The sequence below is a fragment of the Propithecus coquereli genome, unplaced genomic scaffold (assembly GCF_000956105.1).
Source record: "Propithecus coquereli isolate 6110/MARCELLA unplaced genomic scaffold, Pcoq_1.0 Scaffold252, whole genome shotgun sequence".
NCBI classification, from domain to species: Eukaryota; Metazoa; Chordata; class Mammalia; order Primates; family Indriidae; genus Propithecus; species Propithecus coquereli.
In genome coordinates, this window is record NW_012148086.1 from 3,353,649 (window position 1) to 3,374,719 (window position 21,071).

The window sequence follows — 21,071 nt, forward strand, 5'->3', positions numbered from 1 at the left end:
ACCTGCCATCGAGCTGCCCTCTCTGGAGTGGCGCAGGGGCAGGCAGAGCTCCACGACTTTCAGGCCTGGTCCTGGGAGTAAACAGAGCCCCCAGCTAAGTTTGTGATTCTGAGAGAAGACTGAGGCCCGAGCTTCAGAAGACGGACAGCGCTCAGGCTCCCGGCCCCCATGCAGACAGTGCGCAGAGTGGGAGCAGGAGCACGTGTGGCCCGCACAGACACAGCCAGGGGCGGCTCACCGAGCTCTCCAGAGTGGTGGAGCATGTGGGTGACATGGTCCAGTGTCCTGCAGAAGTGGCAGGAAGCTTGCTGACGGGGGAGCACTGGCCCGTCTGAAGATGGTGAGGGTGAGGTGCCAGAGCAGAAACCCACACGGGACCAGGCAGGCCCACAGGCCTCTGCTGGGAGGGAAGACAGCAAGAATCAGACCCACGAGGGTGGCCAGGGGCCCACCACACTGCTGTCGCTACAGAACTCAGACAGCTACCCAAGGAGAAATAAGAGGATGGTGAAGGACAGACTAATTCTGGGACTGACCAAATTTGCATCCTTTCTGCTTTCAGTCCTGTAACCGGGAAGGGGAGAAGTTCAGTTGAGACACAGAAAAATAGACTTAGGGTCAACACGGAGAGCTAACCTGATGCAGAGAACCCTTCTTCCTGTTTCCCATGCCCAGAAATGACAGAGGAAACACAAGCACAAGACATAAGCACAGAACTTGGGAGGGGGAGACCGTAGAAGAAACAGCTGTCTCCTAACCTCATGCTTTACGTTGCTCATGCATGCTAAAAAGTAAGGGGGCCACGAAAGGACAGTATCAGAAAGTAAGTCCCAAACCAGTACAGGAGGAACTAGCGGAGTAAACGTGATTGGTCCCAGAGGTGTCAGGAGGGAGGAAAAAGGAAATAATGAAAGAGAATACAAAAAATAGGATAAACTAAGGCCAAAAATGAGTAGTCGTAATAGTATAAATGCATTAAGCTCTCATATGCGAAAGCAGAGACCATCAAATTGAATTAAACAAACAAATAAAATTCAGTGCTTTCTACATCTCTGTCATCTTGGCACCAGCTTCTAAGGTCATGTTTTCCTGTGTGTTAAGATTGCCCTGGTCCTTTGTATGAGAGTCACATTGGATTGTAAACTGTGTGTTTTGAATACTACATTCTGTAACTCGAGGTCTTCTTTAAATTCTATGGAGAATGTTAATGTTTCGCTTTGTCAGGTAACCTACTTAGGTTCAGGCATATGTTCCAACCGGTGTGTTGACTACATTCCAATGAAAGTTCTGTTTTCGGAGCTCCTGCAGTGCTACTTGGATCCCCCACATGTGTCCCACTGGCCAGTGGCTTGTCTGAGACACAGGCACTGGTCTGTTAGTGCAGTTATCAAGAGCTCAGCACACAGACTAGGGTCAGATCCGCACGTGTGTAGTGTGGGGGCGAGCTCAGAAGTTCATAAACAACGTGATGGGGTCACTTTCCTGAGCTCCTTCCTCACCATGGTCTTGCTGGCACTTTCTAGTTCCCTGCAGCCCTCATGTTTTTCCTCCAGCCAGAAATCTGGGGCATCAGCTGTCCTGCCCTGCTGTGTATTTCCACAACTGTGCCCACATCTGAGCCCAAGCAACAGGAGGGGAGAGAGAAAAAAGCAATGGTGGTTCTTCCCCTCCCTCAGATTTAAAATACAACCATGACGCTTATTTTGTACAGAAGCAAATGTAAGGGTTATTGACCTAGGCAAAGGACAAACAGAATGTCGCCTTTCCAAGAAGAGACGGTACACAGCACGATGGGTGGGGACGATAGGGAAACAGAGCGGTGCACACACTAGTCCGCTACAGTGCACGAGGGTGGTAAGAACGGGAAGACACAATAGCGTGTGGTGAAAGACCAGCGTGGCGATATCATGATCAAGGGTGCATTTTAATATTAATATATGTAATAGGTGCGAACGTTTCTAACTTGCCAGGGCCTATGCATGGAGAAGGCAGATATACCACAAGGAGATCTCTTCAAAATATTGGACTTACGCAAGTGCTGAGATTTCTGCCTATGAGGGTCCCACCTGGGGCATCCGTTTGCCCATTTCCACAGCTCTAAATTGGAACAAGTCAGCACCTAACTGGCGGGTTTGATGTGAGGAGTGAGTGAGTTCTGGCAGAGCACCTGGAACGGGGTCCAGCACATCTCAGGCACTCCGGTGGCATTACCTCGAATATCTCAACACGGGTAGAGAAAATTGGTCTATTTACATTCCTGAATGCTGTGTCCTGAAACTGGAGCAGCTCTGCAAACTAGTCCTGAGAATACAGCAGAGGCAAAATGAAGACCTTCACCAGCGATTTTCCACACGGCATCAGACAAGCAGACAGCTTGTGATGAAAATTCTCTAACGTCGAAGGACAAGAAAACTCAGAAAGGAACCCAGGATTGAAAAAAATAGAAAACCTAGAGAGAACTAAAAGCAAGTGATAAAAAAGAGAAAAAGAAATACAGAGGTTAAAAAAAAGACAGTAAACAGCTCTTCTTTCTATGCGTTGGAAAACCTCACAGCACTTTCAGGAAACCATACTAAAGTGAGGGATAATCAGGAGAAAGGCCACAGCTGTTTTTAAAAAGAGGTCGTCGATGTCATCCTGTCACCCTTCAGCACGACAGGCACTTATTTTCGAAGTGCTAAGCTTCTGTTTTGAGTTTTAATTTTCTAATTGAGAAGCAAACAAAAAAGATTGCCATGATGCTTAGTATTTAAATTTCAAATAAAATGCACAAAATTAATGTATTAAAAAACAATTTGCTTTTCTGCTCTGACTTTTCTGTCATTTATATTTTTATTTTTAAACTCATATATAAAACAAAATCCTTTACTTTTAAACACCCTCATCTTTTATCAATAAAATAGGGTAAACCTAGAATTATTTAATAACTTGAAAGAAATTGAAGGAATTAAAAATCAACTGGCTAAATCACTTTGTATTTTTCTAATTTTGGACACAAAATACTTTAAAGAGATAGTACCTAAAGTTATTAAGTAGTGAAATATTAACATCCCCCAAAGAGATCGGAGTAAATATACTTTGATCCAGATGTTAAATTGTTCCAAATGCCCTGACAGAGTTTTTAACCGAGAGAACATTTCCTCTCTCACACACGCCACAACAAAAATAGGAGACTATAAATAGTCACAAAGAGAAAGCTCGTATTAATTTGGGTCCCTTTTAAACCTCTTTAAATTGATACTACCTTAATTCCCACCAATAAAAATAATCCCAAGAGACACATCATTTTTATTTATGAAACAGTATAAAAACGACTCCATAACCAGGAAATCACTCAGTCTTTTAGAGTTTGCAAAAAGCCATTTGATTTCAATTTATTAAGTAAAAATGGTAGGTTAAAAGAGCAAATCTACAATAAGGTTTTGTTTTTGTAAACAAATATGTATATCTTTATCTCTATGAAGTGAAATGTGGAATATTAACATTGAATTATAGGTATTAATGATTTGATTAATGAATCTATACTTTTTTAATTTTGGAGACATTTATTACTAAGATAAAGGGAAATTTTTTAATAAACTTTTTACTTTAGAATAGGGTTAGATGTACAAAAAGTTATGAAGATGACACAGAGTTCTCGTATTCCCTATACCCAGTTTCCACTATTATATTACATTATATATTATATGTGTTATTTTATATGTCATACAATATAAATTATATTGTATTCCACATCTTATGTTACTATGGCTCAACTAATTAATCAATACTGACACATTATTAATAACTGAAGTCCATGCTTTATTTGGACTTCCCTGGTTTTTATCCACTATCCTCCTTCCATTCCCGCATCCCATTCAGGGTAACGTGTTACGTTTAGTTGTCTTGTGTTCTTAGGCTCCTCCTGGCTGTAACAGTTTCTCAGACTTTTCCTTGTTTCACACGACCTTCAAAGTTTTGAGGAGTGTTGGTCAGGCATTTTGTAGAGTTTCCCTGAACTGGGATTTGTCTGATGTTTTTGTCGTGATTATGCTGGGGGTCTTGGGGAAAGACCACAGAGGTAAAGTGTCATCTCATCCCATCATATCAAGGGCACCTGCTATCAATATGACCTATTACTCACGACGTTGACCGTGATCACCTGGCTCGATCGTGTTTGCCAGGTCTCTCCACCCTCAAGTTCCTCTTTTCCCTGCTTTTCCATACTGTGCTCTTCAGAAGGAAGTCACGAGGCTCAGCCCAGACAGAAGGAGCGGGGAGTCACGCTCCACCTCCCCGAGGCCACAGTACCTGTATAAATTATTTGGAATTCTTTTGCATGAGAGATTTATCTCTTCTCCCCATTTTTTTATTTATTTGGTCATTTGTTTATATCAGCATGGATTCATGGATATTTATTTTATACTTTGAGTTACAGTGCCATTTTATTAATTTTGCTGCTAAAATTGTCCCGGCTTTGGCTGTTGGGAGCTCTTTCCCTTTGGCATGATTTTGTTTCTTTCAAACACTTCCTATTCAACCCTCCCCACTCATGAAACCCTGGTAACTGATATTATACAAATCTGTTTATCATCTTACACTTAAAAGTCATATAAATCAAATCAGACAACATACAGCATTTCAACACTGAATTCTATCATTTAGCAATATTCATTCAAGATGCATGTGGATCTTCCTGTGGCTTGGTAGCTCCTACCTTTTAACGCTGAATAATATTCTGTTGTCTAGATGAACCATGGTTTGTTTATCCACTCACCCACTGAAGGAAATTTTGTTTGTTTCCAGTTTGGGGCAATTATGAGTAAGCCTGCTATAAATATTTGTGTCCAGGTTTTTTATGGATATAATTTTTTAATTGAAAAATACTTAGAAGCACAATTGTCAGATCATATGGTAAGACCATGGTTTGCATTGTAAGAAACTACCAAACTGTCTTCCAAGTTAGCTGTATCATTTTGTATTTCCACCGGTATTGAATGAGTTTCTGTTGTTCTGCATCCTTACCAGAAATTGGCATAATCAGGTTTCTTTTAATTTTAGCCATTCTAATAAGTTTTTAGTTGTATCTCTAATGACAAATGATGTTGAGAATCTTTTCATATGTTTATTCACCATCTATATATCATCTTTAGACTCTGTTATGATCATTTGCCCATTTTTAAATTGAGTTACTTGGGGTTTTTTTCAGTATTTAAGTTAATTTTAGTTATGGTACATTATCATCTTCTTCACCATACATAATATTATCATTTTTTTGTTTGTTTCAAAATTTGATTTATTTGAACTAATATCAAATTTTTAATGAAATAGAGATATCGTTTTTTCTTGAGTTCATGTTACAAAGTACTTGGCTTAGCATATAGGAATTGCATACATAATTGTACTTTTATCTAAATCTCAATCTTTGGCTCCATTCTTATTTTTTTTAATTTCAGAATATTATGGAGGTACAAACATTTTGGTTACATATAATGTCTTTGCCTTGCCCAAGCCAGGGCTACAAGTGTGCCCTTCCCCCATACCGTGTGCTCCACATCCATTAGCTGTGAGTTTACAACCCCCACCACCCCCCTCTCACCTGACTGGCACTCAGTAAATATTACTTCCATGTGAGCACCTTTGTGTTGATCAGTTACTACCAATTTGATGGCGAATACACGTGGTGCTCGTTTTTCCATTCTTGTGACACATCACTTCTAAGGATGGGCTCAAGCTCTATCCAGGATAATAAAGAGGTGCTGGGGGAGGGGCAAGATGGTAACAATAAAAACTGCCAGCCAGAGTGTCTCTGCAAGAAAGATAGATTTTAGAAGAAAGTGAAAAAAAAAAAATAAACAAGCAGACAAACATAGATTAGATGAGGATCGAAACGAAGGGTGCCTGAAACTACAGGCAACTCCAAGGAAGGTAGTTGTGGAAGAGAACTGGAAGGAGAAAGGCCCCCAAGAGGATTGGAGACCAGCGACGAGGGTAGGTGGAGCAGTTAAATTTCCCCTCCCTTGAATCTTGGACTGCTGGTAGGCTCTGGAGTAGTTGGAGAGACCTGCCAACACCAGCCCAGAGATGGCCACTGCCAGTGAGCAGTGACCCTCTTGTGGAGAGGGCATCAGGCTCCCAGCTCCCTCAGGGCACCTCCCGGCCCACAGACCAGAGCCCATCCACAGGCACCATATTGTTTCATTCTCCCCTTCCCCTTCCCTACGAACAGCCACCAAGAGAGACAATTTAGCCACCACCCAGAGACATCTGCAGGGAACGGGACCTTTCCTTTTGGGGCCCTACAGTGGACTGAGGGGTACTCAGACTGACAGCTCCCTACCTGCCAGCCATCCCAGGTGCTGTTTGCCTGGTGACTCCAGGAGAGCAGGGCAAACCCCGAGGCAGAGAGACATCGATCCAGCTTGGACACACTGTGGGTGACTTGAGACCAGCACTCGTCTTCCTGGCAGGGTCAGGGATTGATCTCCGGGGCCCCGGGGGACAGGCCTGCAGACCAGATCCTATACATCCAGGTCTCAATTGCATTGCCCCGGGGCACAGAAGGGATATTTGTGAACTAGTCTCCTGAGGTGTGTGTGCCTTCCAGGGCAGATCAGCATGCTTAAGGGGCAACCCTCCTCCCACGGGAGGGCTGTGCTCCCAGCTCAGGCTGTGGTCCTGGGCAGGGAAGCTTGTGGCCCACATTACAGCCAAGGGAGATTCACTGGCTTGAGATCCTGCCTGCTAGCAGAGATCTGGGAGAAACCATGGAATAGGGGAGGGTAGAAAGGAGCAAGACCTGCTCCAGACTGCAGGTCTCAGACAGCCCAACCCCACATACAGACTTTTAGGCTGAGTGGGGCCATTTCATCCCCTCCCTGGCAGCTTTGCCCAGAAGTAGAGAACAGACCTTTGACCCCTACTAATAGCATTTGTGGAGCTTGAGGGCAAGCTAATCCAACCCAGCTCCTCCCAGCCTTGCTCCCCCACCTGCCCCCAATAAGGTGGAGAATAAGGACACACCTGGAAGTCCCAGGGAACTAACCAACACCTGAGGCAGTAGAGTGCCTCTCCAGAGGAACAAGAGCTGGTCACAGGACAAAAAAGCAACACTGCAGCCTGCACCTCCCAGCAAGTGCCACCTACTGACAGGGAGGTAATTCTGCACACCCCTTTAACTACATCTACTGACTCATCATACAGGGTATGGTTGAATCTCACCCACAAACACCACCTACTGGCTCAGAGACTAAACAAGGTATGTCATTATCCAAATGAAAATCTAAAGGTAAGAAGCAACAGCTGATCCAGATGGGAAGGAATCAGCAAAAGAACTCTGGAAGTATGAAGAATCAAATGGAAAGCACACCCCCAAAGAGGAACATCAGCTCTCTAGCAATGGACATTGACCAAATTCAGAACACTAAGATGATAGAAGAATTTCAAACATGGATTTTAAGAAAACTCAATGATATGCAAAAGAAAATAGATACTCAACACAAAGAAACCATAAAAAAAAAATCCAGGACTTGGAAGAAAAATTCCCTAAAGAAATTGAAATATCAAAGAAAAATCAAAAGAACTTCTACAAATGAAAGAATTTATTCAAGGAATTACAAAACACAGTGGAAAGCCTCAAGAACAAGGTAGATCAAACAGTAGAAAAAATCTCAGGAATCGAAGGTAACACCTTTTGATTAAATAAGTCAATCATAGAGATAGAGCTGAGAAATAAGAGAAAAGAGCAAAGCCTACAAGAAATGTGGGATTATGTGAACAGGTCTAACGTGAGAATCATAGGCATCCCTTAGGGTGAAGAAGAAAATATACAAGGGTTGGATAAACTATTTGACAATATAATAGAGGAAAATTTCCCAGGCCTTGCTAAAAATCTAGATATCCAGATACAAGAAGCTCATAGGACTCCTGGGAGATTCATTGCAAACAGGAAGACACCATGACACACAGTCATCAGACTGCAAAATAACCATGAAAAAGGCCCTCCTACGAGCTGTAAGGTGAAAGAAGCAGGTAAACTACAAAGAAAAACTCATTCAAATAATAGCACATTTATCAACTGAGACCTTACAAGCAAGAAGAGACTGGGGCCCATTCTCACTCTTCTCAAACAGAATAATGCTGAGCCTAGAATTTTGTACCCTACAAAACTAAGTTTCATATACAAAGGAGAAATAAAGACCTTCTGAGACAAGCAAAGACGGAGGGAATTCATCAAGAAAAGACCTGCCCTCCAGCAAGTACTAAAAACAGTGTTACACATGGATCAGCACAATAAACACTCACCAGTGTAAAATTATCAAAACTTAAAGTTAAAAGGCCAGATACCACAATGGCTCAAAAGATAAAACAAAGCAATAAAGTTGAACTCAATGGGATGAACAGAAATCTGCCCCATTTACCAATTCTCTCAATAAATGTGAATGGCTTGAACATCCACTGAAGAGACATGGGCTGGGAGAATGGATAAATATACACAAGCCAAGTATCTGCTGTCTTCAGGAAACACATGTAACCCACAAGGATGCATTCAGACTCAAGGTGAAGGGATGGAAAACAATATTTCAAGCAAACGGAAGCCAAAAGAAAGCTGCTGTGACAGTTCTGATTTCAGGTAACTTAGTCTTGAAATCAACAAAAGTAATGAAAGACAAATATGGTTACTATATAATGGTGAAGGGTACAACTCAACAAGGACATAACAATTTTAAATATTTATGCATCTAACTCAGGTGCACCCAGATTCATAAAGCAAATCCTACTTGATCTAAACAAAATGATAAACAGCAACACCGTAATAGCTGGAGACTTCAACACCCCTCTGACAGAACAGGACAGAACCTCCAAACAGAAAATAAACAAAGAAACAACGGACTTAAACAGAACTCTAGAACAAATGGGCCTAACAGACATTTACAGAACATTCTACCCAAAAACCACTGAATATACATTTTTCTCATCAGCTCATGGGACATTCTCTAAGATTGACCATATCTTAGGCTGCAAAGCATATCTCAAAAAATTTTTAAAAAAATAGAAATTATACCATGCATCTTCTCAGACCACAGTGGAAGAAAATTAGAAATCAACTCCAACAGAAACTCTCATCTCTACACAAATTCATGGAACCTAAACAACCTTTTGCTGAGTGATTATTGTGTTAAGGAGGAACTCAAGATAGAAATCAAAAGACTCTTTGAACTAAATGACAAAGGAGACACAAGTTATCAAAATCTGTGTGACACAGCTAAAGCAGTCCTGAGAGGAAAATTTATATCCATAAATTCCTACATCCAAAAGAAAGAAAGATCACAAATAAACAATCTAATGAATCATCTCAAAGAACTGTAAAAGAATGAGAAAACCGACCCCAAACCCAGCAGAAGAAAAGAAATAACAAAGATCAGAGCAGAACTAAATGAAATTGCTAACAAAAAAACTGTATGGAAGATTAATAAAACAGTAAGTTGGTTCTTTGAAAAAATAAACAAAATTGACCTTTCTCTGGCTAGATTAACAAGAAGCAGATAAGAAAGGACTCTAATAAGCTCCATCAGGAATGAAAAAGGAGAAGTTACAACTGATACCACAGAAATACAAAATATCATCTATGAATACTATAAAAACCTCTATGCACATAAACTGGAAAATGTGGAGGAAATGAACAAATTCTTAGAAACACATAGTCTCCCTAGGCTCAATCAGGAAGAAATAGAATTCCTGAACAGACCAATATCAAGTACCAAAATTGAAGCAGCAATAAAATTTCTTCCTATAAAGAAAAGTCCCAGACCAGACAGTTTTACACTTGAATTTTACCAGATCTACAAAGAAGAACTGGTGCCTATCCTGCAGAAATTATTCCACAACATCAAGAAGGAAGGAATCCTCCTGAACACATTTTATAAAGCCAACATCACTCTGATACCAAAACCAGGAAAGGATGCAACAAAGAAATAAAACTACAGACTAATGTCCCTAATAATACAGCTGCAAAAATTCTCAACAAAATCCTAGCAAACCAAATTCAGGTGCTTATCAAAAAAATAATCCATCATGACCAAATGGGCTTCATCCCAGGGATGCAAGGGTGGTTGAACATATGCAAATTTATAAATGTAATTCACCACACAAATAGGAACAAAAACAAAGACCATATGATCCTCTCAATGGACACAGAAAAAGCATTCAACAAAATTCAAGACCCGGTTATGATAAGAAAGCTTAACACAATAGGTGTAGATGGGACTTATCTAAAAATGATACAAGCCATATATGATAAACCCACAGCCAACATCATACTGAATGGGGAAAAATTGAAAGCATTCCCACTTAGAACTGGAACCAGACAAGGTTGCCCTCTATCACCACTTCTATTCAACATAATCTGAAAGTCCTAGCCAGAGAAATCAGACAAGAGAAGAAAATCAGGGGCATCTAAGTGGGGGCAAAAGAGATCAAACTATTACTCTTTGCTGATGACATGACCTTATATCTAGAAAACCCCGAAGATTCTGCCATGAGACTACTGGAATTGACAAACAATTTCAGCAAAGTCTCAGGTTACAAAATCAATGTACAGAAATCAGTAGCATTCCTATATACCAACAACAGTCAAACTGAGAAACAAAATCAAAGACTCAATACCCTTCACAATAGCAACAAAGTAAATAAAATACCTAGGAATATATTTAACTAAGGAGGTAAAAGACTTCTACAGGGAGAACCACGAAACACTGAGGAAGGAAATAGCAGAGGACGTAAACAGGTGGAAAACCATACCATGCTCATGGGTAGGCAGAATAAATACTGTTAAAATGTCTGTACTACCCAAAGTGATCTACAGATTTATGTAATCCTTATTAAAATACCAACATCATTTTCCACAGATCTAGAAAAAATAATTCTATGGAACCAGAGAAGACCCCATATAGTAAAAGCCACCTTAAGCAAAAAGAACAAACTGGGAGGCATCAATTTACCACATCTCAAGCTATACTACAAGGCTATAGCAACTAAAACAACATGGTACTGGCACCAGAATGGAGACATAGACCAATGGAACAGGACTGAGAACCCAGATATAAAACCATCTTCATATAGCCATCTAATCTTTGAGAAAGCAGACAAAAACATACACTGGGGGAAAGAATCTTTATTCAATAAATGGTGCTGGGAAAATTGCATAGCCACATGTAGAAGACTGAAACAGGATCTGCACTTCTCACCTCTCACAAAAATCAACTCATGGTGGATAACAGACTTAAATCCTAGGCATGAAACTATAATAATTTTAGAAGAAAATATTGGAAAAACTCTTATAGACATTGGCCTAGGAAAAGAATTTATGAAGAAGACCCCAAAGGCAATCACAGCAATAACAAAAATAAATAAATGGGACCTGATCAAATTAAAAAGCTTCTGCACAGCCAAGGAAACTATAACGAGAGCAAACAGACAACCTACAGAATGGGAGAAAATATTCACATGTTATGCATCTGATAGAGGGCTGATAACTAGAATCTATATAGAACTCAGGAAAATGAGCAAGAAAAAAATCAAACAACCTTATCAAAAAGTGGACAAAGGACTTGAACAGAAACTTTTCAAAAGAAGATAGACTAATGGCCAATAAACATATGAAAAAATGCTCAACATGTCTAATCATCAGGGAAATGCAAATCAAAACCACAATGAGATATCACTTATCTCCAGGGAGACTGGCCTTTATCAAGAAGTCCCAAAACAATAAATGTTGGCGTGGATGCGGAGAGATAGGAACACTCATACACTGCTGATGGGACTGCAAACTAGTACAACCTCTGTGGAAAGCAATATGGAGATACCTCAAAGAGCTACAAGTAGAACTACCATTTGATCCAACAATCCCATTACTGGGCATCTACCCAAAAGAACAAAAGACATTCTATTAAAAAAAAACATCTATACTAGAATGTTTATAGCAGCACAGTTCACAATTGCAAACTTGTTGAAACAACCCAAGTGCCATGGATACATGAGTGGATTAATAAAATGTGGTATATATATGTATACCTTGGAGTTCTTCTACACAGCCTCCAAAAGCAATGGTGATATAGCACCTCTTGTATTATCCTGGATAGAGCTGGAACCCATTCAACTAAGTGAAGTATCACAAGGATAAAAAAACAAGCACCACATGTACTCACCATCAAATCGGTATTAACTGATCAACACTTAAGTGTACATATAGTAATAACATTCATCAGATGTCAGGCAGATGAGAGGAGGGAGGAGGGGATGGGTACATTCACACCTAATGGGTGCAGTGCACACCATCTGGCTGACGGACGTGCTTGAAGCTCTAACTCAGGTGGGGCAAGGGCAATATACGTAACCTAAACATTTGTACTCTTGTAACATGCTGAAATAAAAAAGGAAAGGCCAGTTATTAATTTTTTTCTTCTATGAATTGTGCTTATGGCATTAGTTCTATAAAATCATCACCAAACCTAAGGTCATGCAGATTTTTCTTATATATTTTCTTCCAGAAGTTTTATAATTTTGTATTTTACATTTAGGTCTTTGATCTATATTGAGTTAATTTTTGTGTAGGTGTGAGGTCTATGTCTAGGTTCTCTTTTAGGGGAAGTGGGCACATGGATGTCCCATCATCCCAGCACTATCTGTTGAAAAGATGATCCTTTCTATATTGAAATGTCCTTGTGCCTTAATCAAAAATCAGTTCACTATATTTGTATCACACTATGGACAGTTCCCAACTTGCCATGGTTGAACATAATTTTTTTTTACTTTACGGTGATGTGAAATCAATACTCATTCAGTAGAAACTGTACTTTCAATTTTGAATTTTGATCTTTTCCCAAGCTATCAACATGCTGTACCATACTCTCTCATGATGCCGGGTGGTGGCAACCAACTGCAGCTCCCAGTCAGCCACACGATCACCAGGGTAAACCACAAATACCCTACAATGCCATGTGTTGCTAGATGGCTTTGTTCACCTGCAGGCTAATGTAAGTGTTCTGAGCATGTGTAAGGTAGACTAAGCTGAGCTATGATATTCAGAAGGTTAGGCGTATTAAATGCAATTTCAACTTACAACATTTGCAGCTTACAATGGGTTTATTAGGAAACAATCCCATTGCAAGTCAAGGAGCATTTTTATTTTTAAGTTCTCCATTCTCTTCCACTAGTTTTTCATCAATACCACGTGGTATTCATGATTGTTGCTTTATAATAAGTCTTGATATTGAATAAGGTGAGTCTTCCAACTTTATTCCTTTTTTTCAGAATTGTGTTGGAATTGTCTTTCTATGTGAATTTTAGCATCAGTTATTTGATATACACAAAAAAGCTTTCTGGGATTTTTAATGGGATTGTGGTGAATAGATAAATTGAACCTAAGGTTATCTATTTATCCTTGAGTGAATTTTGGTAGTTTGTGTCTTTCAAGGAATTGGTTTGTGTCATCTAGTTATCAAATCCATGGGCTTAGAGTTGCTTATGGGATTCTCTTATTATCCTTTTGGGACCCACAGGACCAATAGTGATGACACCACTTTCATTCCTTATATTGACAACTTGTGTCTTCTCTCTGTTTTTCATGGTTAGCTTGGTTAGAGATTTGTCAATTTTATTGATCTTTGCAAAGAATCAACTTTTGATTTTGTTTATTTATTGTTTTTCTGTTTTCAGTTTTGTTTAATTCTGGTCAAATAATTATAATTTCCTTCTCCTGCTTGCTTTAGGCCTAAATTGCTCTTCTTACTCTGGTTTCCTAAGGTGGAAGTTTAGATGATTGATTTTATATCTTCTTCACTTCCAATGTATACACTTTAATGATATATAATGATATAGATTTCCCTCTACCAATCACTTTTGTCACATCCTGAAAATTTCAGTAAGTTGAATTTTCCAGAAATCTCCACCCCAAAATAGAAGCAGAAACACTTCCTAACTCATATATAAGGGCATCACTACACTAATACCTAATACCAAAATCACATAGAAATATTAATAATTTCATACAAAACAGACTACAGAACAGGAATATCATCAGGGATAAAGACTGACATTACACAAATAGGGAGACAATTCTCCAAGACTTAAATGTTTATGCACCTAACAATAGGCAAAGGTGATAGAACTGAAAGGAGAAATAGATGAATCCACTATTGCAGTTGAGGACCTCAACGTCCCTCTGCAGGAAGCGAGAGGTCAAGCACACAGAAAGTCAGTAAGGGCATTGTTGAACTCAACAGCACCATCAGTCAACTGGATCTAACTGACGTCTTTAGAATACTCCATCCAACAACAGGAGAACACACATTCTTCTCAAGCTCTAATAGAACATTCCCCAAAGTAGACACCACTCTAGGCCATTAAAACACTTTTAACATATTTAAAGGAATAGATATCATACAAAGTACATTTTAAGACCAGAGAGAAATTAAATTAGAAGTAAATAACAGAGAACTAGCTAAAATTGTCCAAATATTTACTAATTCAACAATACACTTTTAAAATCCATGGATCAAAGAAGAAGCCTCAAAAGAAATTCAAATGTGTTTTTCGTAATATTTCTATGTGCTCATTCATTTTCCTGATCCATGTGCTACAACCACCCAACATATTTTTATTACTATTGATTTAAACAAAGTTATTTTAGGTCAAGTAAGAATAAGAAAACTAAAATATTTTATTTTACTTTTATTTATTCCTTCTCTGATGTTCTTTCTTTTTTGTGTGGACCCAACTTTCTGACCTATATCATTTCTCTTTGGCCTGAAGGAGTTTTTTTAACATTTCTCTCAGGACAAGTGCACTGATATTGAATCCCTTCAGCCCATGAGGGGTCTTTCTTGGATCTGCACAATGAGAACCTGGTGAGCTTATTGGACTAAAATCCCATGTACATGTGGAAACCTTTAAAGCCCGGAGAGTTTCTTACTCATCAATTCTGTACTCAGCCTCCAAAATTTATCAAAATAACCATTTAAATGTTGCTACCAGACTATGGCTTTTAGGAGCTTCTGTTCTGAGTGAGAAATCTCTGATCTTCTGTTTCTCTGGATTCACCTGCCTTTCCAGATTTGTAGGTAGTGATTTATCCTATTACCTCAGTTAATATTATGGGTTCATGAAAAGTCATTGATTTCAGTTTGTCCTACTTTTCCATGTTGTAATTATGGGAATTCTTACTTTCAAACTCTTTATCCATAAAAACTAAAATAAGAAGTTGAGTTTTTAAAAATTACTTTGACCTTGAATACTCTAGTTACTTTGGGATCTTCTGGTGATTATCTATGTTTAACTTTTTAAGAAATTGCAAAACTGTTTTTCAGAATGGCTCTTCCATTTTGTATTCTGACCAGCACTGCATGTGAATTCTAGTTGCTCTGCATCCTTGTCAACACTTGATATTGTCAGCATTTTTATTTTAACCATTCCAATAGGCATTTTATTATATTTCATTGAGCTTTTAAATTCTATTTCCCTGATGGCTAATGATGTTGAGCATATTTCTTATGTTTATTGGCCATTTGTATATCTTCTTTGGTAGCTTCCCTTTTGATGTCTTAGCCTCATATTTTATTGGGTTGTTAATCTTTGCCTTATTGGTTTATTATAGTTCTTTATATATTGTTTATATAATTTCTTTGTCATATATATGAATATTTTCTCCCATTCTATGACTTTCCTTTTTGTTTTCTTGATGGCATATTTTGAAAAGTAAAAGCTTTTAATTTTGATAAATCTATATTAATCCACAACATAATTATCACTACACATCTATTAGAATAGCTAAGATTACAAAGACAGGTCATATCAAGTGTTGGTGAAGATGCAGAGGAACTAGAAATTTCATGCATTGCTGGAGACAACATAAAATGGTACAACCAACTCAGGAAATAATTTGTCAATTTCTTGAAAAGTTAAACATAAATCTAACATATGACCTAAACATTATAATTCTAGTATTTACCTAAGAGAAAAGAAAGCAAATTTCCATTAAAAGACTTACAAAGAAATATTTATAAAAGCATTATGAATAATAGCCAAAAACTGGAAATCACACAAATGTCCATTAACAGCTGAAGGAATAAGCACATTGTGGTATATCCAATTCAGTGCAATAATAATCAATAAAAATAAATGAATTATTGATACACATAACAACCTGGATTAAATTTCAAAATAATTATAATAAGTACAGGAAGCCAACCATAAAAAGTGCATACTATATGATTTTATTTGCATAAGACTCTACTCTATAGTGATGGCATGTAGATTAATAATTGCCTGGGAAGGGCAGGGAAGGTTAAGAGGGAGACATCACATGGGGCGTGAGAATACTTCTAGAGTGATGGGTATATTCCCTATCTTGACTGTGGTGATGTTTCATGGGTACGTACATATGTCAAAACTAAGCAAATTATGCTTTTAAAATCTGTGTGATTTGTCCAATGGCAATAGTCAGAGCCAGGGTGAGACAAAAGAGGCCCTTATGGTCTAAAATTTGAGGAGGCACTGAGACCCAAACAAGTGAGCGCCTCCTGAAATTTTAAATTTATGCCCGAGCCACTCCTGCCTCACCCCAGTCATGATTCTGTTGCTTATACCTCAATAACGCTGTTAAAAATCCACATGCACAAAAAAAATCCACACAAAAACCAGAAGAAACCCAAAGGCCCATCCACTAATTAGTGGATGAGCAACATGTGGTATATTTACGTAATGAAACACCACTCAGTTGTGAAAAGGAGTGAACGGCCACAGTATGCAACAACATGGATAAATCTCATGCTTAGTGAAAGAAGCCAGACATAAAAGAAAACATAGTATATTTTTCTATTTATATAAAATTCTACAAAAATGCAAAATGATTTATAGTGACAAAAAGCACATCAGTGATTGGTTGGGGCCAGGGGCAGATAGAAACATGCATTACAAAAGACCACTGGGACATGTCCTATATCTTGACTATGATGTGGTTTTGGGGGCATATACATCTGTCAAAACCTATCCAATTGTGGCCGGGAGCAGTGGCTCATGCCTGTAATCCTAGCACTCTGGGAGGCCGAGGCGGGCGGATTGTTTGAGCTCAGGAGTTCGAGACCAGCCTGAGCAAGAGCGAGACCCTGTCTCTGCTAAAAAAAAAAAAATAGAAAGAAATTATCTGGACAACTAAAAATATATAGAAAAAATTAGCCGGGCATGGTGGCACATGCCTGTAGTCCCAGCTACTCGGGAGGCTGAGGCAGTAGGATCGCTTGAGCCCAGGAGTTTTAGGTTGCTGTGAGCTAGGCTAACACCACGGCACTCACTCTATCCAGGGCAACAGAGTGAGACTCTGTCTCAAAAAAAAAAAAAAAACCTATCCAATTGTATTCCTCAAGCAAATAATTTATGTCATATAAGTTATACTATAATAAAGTTGATAACTGAATCAAATAATGTAATTCATAACTTTCACAGAATAAAGAAGGAAATCATACACCTGAATACAAGTTGATATACAAAAATCAATTGCCTTTGTGTACATCAGGAAAGACAATTGGAAAATGAAGTTCACAAAACCAAAACCATATGCAGTAACATCAAATTACACAAAATAAATGGAAATAAATTTAGTGAAATACGTGCAAGACTGCTACACTGAAAAATACAAAATAAGGCTGAGATAATTCAATGAAAACTAAGAAAATTGAGATATATGTCCATTCTTCAAAAGAAATAGAATCTAAGAAGACTGACACCATTAGGTTTTAAGATTTGCTAAGGGGGGAGGAGCCAAGATGGCGAACGAGAAAAGCCACCAGTCAGAGTGTCTCTGCAAAAAAGATAGATTTTAGAAGAAAGTGAAAAAAATAAACTAGCAGAAAAACATAGATCAGGTGAGGATCGGAAGGAAGGGTGCCTGAAATTACAGGAGAATCCATAGGAAGACGGTGTGGAGGAGAACTGGAAGGAGAAAGTTCCCTGAGAGGCGTGGAGACCAGTGACAAGGGTGGGTGGAGCAGTTAAATTTCCCCTCCCTTGCATCTCAGACTGTTGGTGGGCTCCTGAGTGGTTGGAGAGACATGCAATCACCAGCCCAGAGACAGCTGCTGCCAGTGAGCAGTGAGCCTCTTGCGACAGGGCACCAGGCTCCCAGCTCACTTGGGACACCTCCCCATGCGCAGACCTGAGCCTATTGGCAGACACCAGATTGCTCCATTCTCTCCTTCCCCTTCCCTATCCGTGGGTGCCCAGGGAGACAATTTAGCCATCACACAGAGGCATCTCCAAGGAATGGGAGCTTTCCTTTTGGGGCCCTACAGCAGACTGAGGGATACTCAGACTATGAGCTCCCTACCGCCAGCCCTCCCAGGTGCTGCTTGCCTGGGGACTCCAGGAGAGCAGGGAAAATCCCGAGGTGGAGTGAAATCGATCCAGCTTGGGCACCCTGTAGGTGATTTGAGACCAGCACCCCTCCCCCTGGCAGGGTCAGGGATTGATCTCCAGGGCCCAGGGGATAGGTCTGCAGACCAGACCTGTACACACAGGTCACAATCGCACTGCCCCAGGGCACAGAAGGGATATCTGTGAAAGAGCCTACTGAGGAGTGTGTGCCTTCAGGGACAGACCAGCATGCTTGAGTGGCAACCCTCCTCCCAAAAGAGGGTTGTGCACCAAGCTCAGGCTGCGATCCTGGGTAGGGAACCTCCTGGCCCACGTCACAGCCAGGGGAGATCCATCGGCCTGAGGTCCTGCTTTCTGGCAGAGGCCTGAGAGAGGCCATGGAGTGGGGAGGGGGGAGGGGAGCAAGACCTGCTCCAGAGTGAGGGTCTTGGACAGCCCCATCCCCCAAGCCCAGACTCTACAGCTGAGTGGATCCATTTCAGCCCCTCAAGGCATCTTTGCACAGAAACAAAGAACAGATCTTTGACCCCTGCTAACAGCAGTTGTGGAGCCTGAGGGCAGGCTTACCCAACCCAGCCCCACCCAGACTCACTCCCAGACCTCCCCCACTGAGGTGGAGAATAAGGACACACTTGGAAGTCCCAGGGCCTCACCCACCTCCCAAGGCACAAGAGGGCTTCTCTAGAGGAACAAGAGCTGGTTAAAGGACCCAAAAACAGCACTGAAGCTCACTCCTCCCAGCAAGTGCCACCTACTGACAGGGAGGTCATTCTGCAAACCCTTTTACTGCAGCTACTGATTCATCATAAAGAGTGTGGTCAAATCTCACCTACAAACACCACCTACTGGCTCAGAGACTAAACAGGGCGTGTCATTATCCAAACGAAAATCTAAAGGCAAGAAGGAACAACTGATCCAGATGGGAAGGAACCAGCAAAAGAACTCCAGAAGTATGAAGACTCAAACGGAAAGCACACCCCCAAAGAGGAACAACAGCTCCCTAGCAATGGACATTAACCAAACTCAGAACACTAAAATGACAGAAGAATTTCAAACATCGATTGTAAGAAAACTCAATGATATGCAAGAAAAAATGGATGACCAACACAAAGAAACCACAAAAAAAATCCAGGACTTGGAAGAAAAATTCACTAAAGAAATTGAAATATTAAAGAAAAATCAAACCGATCTCCTGGAAATGAAGGACTTATTCAGGGAACTACAAAACACAGTGGAAAGCCTCAAGAACAGGGTAGATCAAACAGAAGAAAGAATCTCAGAGATTGAAGACAACTCCTTCCAATTAAATAAGTCAGTCACAGAAATTGAGCAGAAAATTAAGAGAAAAGAAATAAGCCTACAAGAAATGTGGGATTATGTGAAAAAACTGAACCTGAGGGTGATAGGGGTTCCGGAAGGTGAAGAAGAAAACACTCAAGGGCTGGATAAGCTATTTGAAGAATTAATAGAGGAGAATTTCCCAGGCCTTGCTAAAAATGTAGATACACAGGTACAAGAAGCTCAACAGACACCAGGGAGATTCAATGCATATAGGAAGACACCACGTCACGCAGTCATCAGCTTGACCAAAATAGCCACTAAAGAGACCCTTCTATGAGCTTTAAGGTGAAAGAAACAAGTAACATACAAAGGAAAGCCCATCAGAATAACTCCAGACTTCTCAACTGAAACCCTACAAGCAAGAAGAGACTGAGGCCCCATTCTCACTCTTCTGAAACGGAATAATGCCTAGCCTAGAATCTTGTACCCTTCAAAATTAAGTTTCATATATGAAGGAGAAATAAAGACATTCTCAGATAAGCAAAGACAGGGAATTCACCAAGACAAGACCAGCTCTCCAAGAAGTACTCAAAACAGAATTACACGAAAATCAGCATGATAAACACTCACTAATGTAAAACCACTCAAAAGTTAAAGATCAAAGGCTAGATGCCGCAATGGCTCAAGAGAGAGTACAAGGCAACAAAATGCAACCCAACAGAATGAACGGTAATTCACCCCACTTATCAGTTCTCTCAATAAATGTGAATGGCTTGAACTCCCCTCTCAAGAGACATAGGCTGGCCGAATGGATAAAAAAAGCAAGCCAAGCATCTCCTGTCTCCAGGAAATGCATCTAACCTGCAAGGATGCAATTAGACTCAAGGTAAAGGGGTGGAAATCAAGATTTCAAGCAAATGGAAGCCAAAAGAAGGCTAGTGTGGCAGTTTTGGTCTCAGATAACTTAGTTTTTAAATCAACAAAAGTAATGAAAAACAAAGAGGGTCACTATATAATGGTCAAGGGTACAGTTCAACAAGAAGACATAACAATTCTAAATATGTATGCACCCAACATAGGTGCACCCAGATTCATAAAGCAAACTCTACTTGATCTAAACAAATTGATAGACAGCAACACCATAATAGTCAGAGACCTCAACACCCCACTCACAGCACAGGACAGATCCTCCAAACAGAAAATTAACAAAGAAATAATGGACTTAAAGAGAAGTCTAAAACAAATGGGCCTGACTGACATTTACAGGACATTCTACCCAAAAACCACTGAATATACATTCTTCTCATCAGCTCATGGGACATTCTCTAAGATTGACCATATTCTAGGACACAAAGCATGTCTCAAAAAATTTAAAAAAATAGAAA